Genomic DNA, 3,973 nt, shown 5'->3' on the forward strand with positions numbered 1-3,973 from the left:
ATCTTCAAATTTCCTGTCACACGTTCTTCATTTAAAGGCACAGCCTACTCCTTCGTGTCAAATGCTTGACCTTATCTTTTTATATTTATTTTGCCTTACTGCCCTCAACAGGTTCGTTTGAACTTATTTTTACGGCCGCTCAATGTGCAATCAGCAGCGCAAAACTGCTTTTATTTTTCGCCTTTCATCAATTAGAAGAGCTCGTGGGTGGCGGTTGTTCGATTGGCGTAGTTTTTTCTTCTATTTTTATCAATCGCGCTCGTAGCCAAACGTTCAAATTTGACCAACTCTTAACCACCAAGTGACTCCGTGGCGCAACGGTAGCGCGTCTGACTCCAGATCAGAAGGTTGCGTGTTCAAATCACGTCGGGGTCAAAAAAGTTGTGATGTAACTTTTTATGTAACTGTTGTTACCTTCTTTCAATGTTGATTATTCACGTTATTTTTGTTTTTGATTGAATTTGAGCTTCATTGCTACTTCAACGACGCTGTTAAATTTTGCTCTAAAAGCCTTCCCGGAAAAGTTTGGCGTTATGAAGAGGAGTGTCGTATTTATACTTCTGCATTCGAGAAATAGAGAACCAAATTACTTGCCACGTACATTTAAGAAGCATAATCTCTGATTGTTGATACAATTTCTTGTTTGTGCATCGGATTTAGTCATCCTCCAGCTGTTTTCACCCACTTTATTGGAAGTTTTACTCTTCACTACAACAGAACTAAGCCAACGCCACCACAACCTGTATGTAGGTGTACGGTGTCCTACCTATGTTTGTGTGCTCGGTTGCAGAGATTTAGAAATTTCGCCCTCAAATCTGGTCCTGCTCTTATCCGCTTATTTCGCGTCGGCACGTTTTGCTCAACGGATTTCCTCGTTCTTTTTTTTTATTCGGGTAGAGGTTTTTCTGTTGGATGCTTTTCTTTTTTCCTGCAGCTACCCAGACAGCTGCTATCTATGGCACCATCTGCTCGGTTTGGGTAACAGGACCAGGAAAAGTGAGATGGGAGCAACATAAACTAAAGCAGCAAGGTAAGGTATTCTTTTGTCAAGGGTACATTACCCGGTCACTTGAGAGTAATGAAGAACTCTTTATCCGACAATGAATTTCACAAATGCCGTAAGAAGTTTGCTGCTGCTTCTGTCGAGTTGAGAGAGTGTGTGGATGACCGTTTTTTAAACCCTGTCGGGTTTTTTGCTTCTTCAGAACGACGATTACGCTGCTGGAGTTTATCAGGAAGACAACCGAGGTGGAAAATGTGGTGCAAGGTTTTATTATTTCCCTTCAAGTGCAATTTTTTTCGAGCCAACATTAACTGAGATTTCATAATTAACAAGGACCCTTCTCAAGTGTTGTGAAATAATCTGATTTCAAAACGGCAGCTGATGCATTCTTTTTGTTTTTTTTTTGTTTCGATTATAGTCGTTTTACCACCTTTACGGCATTCGTGACTTAACCGATGCATTCTATTTAATCCTATGTGCATGAAAAACTCACTTTAGAGGTATAACACTACAGTCAAGTTTCAGTATTTTTTTTGTAATATCTTTATTTGAAACGGCTCATACCTTTAGGCTTTAAGGAGCCAAACACGTTTTGTTTGTTTGCAATTGTGTGCTTAAATCTAGTTCATCACTTTTTATTAGAATAGAAAAGAAAATAGAAAGGGAAATATGAAAATAAAAATAATTATATACGAAGATCAATAGCTTTAAGGAAAAGGTATATTTCGAACATATAGTCCAAATCTATCCTGGCCTGCACATCTCACTGGAACATAGGGTGGTTTTCCTCGGGCCCGAAGGGAGTCTGTAAAATTCGTTCTAGCGACGAGATGGACCTCACACGACAAAACAATATGCTCGATGTCATGGTAACCTTGGCCGCAACCACACAATGTCAAAACGATAGAGTACCGCGTCTAAGGAGTAATGGTTGGACATGAGACGGGAAAATAAACGAATAAAATCTAGACCCAGATCCAATCTATTAAACCAGGGCTTAAAGCTTACCTTTGGGATAATCGAGTGGAGCCACCGACCCAACTTATCCTTGTCCCATTTGAGCTGCCAGTTGACAAGATAGTTTCTTCGAACCAAATAGTAAAATTCGTTGAAGACGTGGATACGTGTCGCCTTCCATCGCCCTCACCTTTGCCAGAGAGTCTGCCTTCTCATTGCCTACTATCGAGCAATGCGAAAGAACCCAAACAAATGTGATGGTAAAGCGAGGTTTTGATAAAGCACTCAAATTATTCCGTATCTTGTCGAGGAAGTACGGCGAATGCTTTCCCGGTTTTACTGAATGGATTGCTTCAACGGAGCTCAGACTATCCGTTACAATATAGTAGTGTCAAACTGGCCGTGAAGCGACACTGTCCAAAGCCCAGTGAATAGCTGCTAACTCTGCTACATATACAGAGCATGGTGACTGGAGACTGTGAGAGACCCTAGGTATTTCCTTTTACACAAGTTTCCATAATGTACACATTATTATTTTGTGTGAAGCTAGAAGAAGACAATTAAGACATATGGAAATTGCAAAATTATATACGGTACACCAGGGTTAGCCAAATAATGCTAAAGAGATTAGCTCGACAGACGCGAAGCGAGAAAAAATAACGCCTAGACTGTTATGGACCGCTAGTTTATGGGGTAAGTGTAGATGATAGGTTCCCCTTTGAAATCTCAGGAGATTTTTAAAGAACTTGTGTGTTCTTGGTTGAACACGTTCCTTTGTTTCTCGATCAGCACTCGTGAGTGAATCGTGGAAAAACAAACAAACAGAAATTTCATTTCATTAACCTAGATCATAGGTCGGCAACCTGTGGCTCGCGAGCCGCATGCGGCTCTTTGAATGTATAACTGCGGCTCTTTAGTTCAATGTGTGAAAATTTTGAAAATCCTCGAAATTTTCTAGAGTGAACGCACGCAACATAAGTTTTCCTTCAGTTCAGATAATATTTTTCAGGATTAATAAAGAAACCAAAAAAAAAAACAACTATAGAACAAATTAACATCTTGTCAGTTTGCAACCAAGGTGAGATTTAGAAATCCGTTAACGTTCTTCATAAAAGTCTGATACAGCATTTGGAAGCCTAGAGACATTTTTTTTTGGTGGTATGGGAAGTTTTCCGTTGAATTCGTTTTCTTTGTTGTTATGATTTAATCGGATAAAAACCGAACATTTTTTAATTGTCAAATGACTTTATTTCACTGTTGGGATTATGAAATGGAGTTTGTTTGTCTTGAATTGAATATTTCAAAAATAAATTTTCTTTACCACCGTTCTGATCAAATATGAACATCAGATGATGATTTCAATAATGCTTTGAATGCTGATAACACTGGGTGACAGCCAAAAAATAGTCTGGGGTTTAGATTAGGATTTAGACTAATTTTTGTGTCCTGAGTTAGAATATCACATTGATTTTGCTGTATCAGGTCAACTTTTTGAGATACAGTATTCTAATATCCTGACCTGATTGAACAAAACCATGGTCATTTTCGGACTCAGGGCGTCAATATTAGTCTAATTCAGTTGGAAAACCCTGGACTATTTTCAAAAAATCTTTTTTTGTTACTCAGTGTAATAATTGTTATGTGCGTTAAAATCTTTTTCTTAAACCTTTTTGTTTTTTAATTTTCAAATCTTGAATTCCCTCTCTCAATGTTCCTTTTCAAATCCATGAAAGCATTTCACAAATTTTCAAAAAATTAAGTTCTTTTTTCTCATTTTGAACATGAGTTCAAGTGAAAAAAATTTTCAAGTTTTTTAAAAATATTTTTGTGAACCGGGAGCTGAGTGCTTGATCTAATTTTAGAATTTCAAATATAACATTAATATTTTTAGATATTTATTCGAAGGAGCAACTTTATTTGGTAAAGAAGCATTTTCTTCCATAAACTTTAATATATCTTTTTACAACTTTAACATCCTTTTTTGATTTCAAGCTTCATTTCTTTATCATTGTG

The 3,973-nt window shown here is 37.5% G+C and overlaps 1 non-coding gene across 1 annotated transcript; it reads left to right on the top strand.

Moving 5' to 3' along the window:
• Window positions 1-303: 303 nt before the first annotated feature.
• On the top strand, window positions 304-375 carry Trnaw-cca (transfer RNA tryptophan (anticodon CCA)). The gene has a single exon. It is a non-coding gene; the product is annotated as a tRNA-Trp (tRNA).
• The last annotated feature ends 3,598 nt before the right edge of the window (window positions 376-3,973 follow it).

The sequence above is a fragment of the Uranotaenia lowii genome, chromosome 3 (assembly GCF_029784155.1).
Source record: "Uranotaenia lowii strain MFRU-FL chromosome 3, ASM2978415v1, whole genome shotgun sequence".
Lineage (NCBI taxonomy): Eukaryota > Metazoa > Arthropoda > Insecta > Diptera > Culicidae > Uranotaenia > Uranotaenia lowii.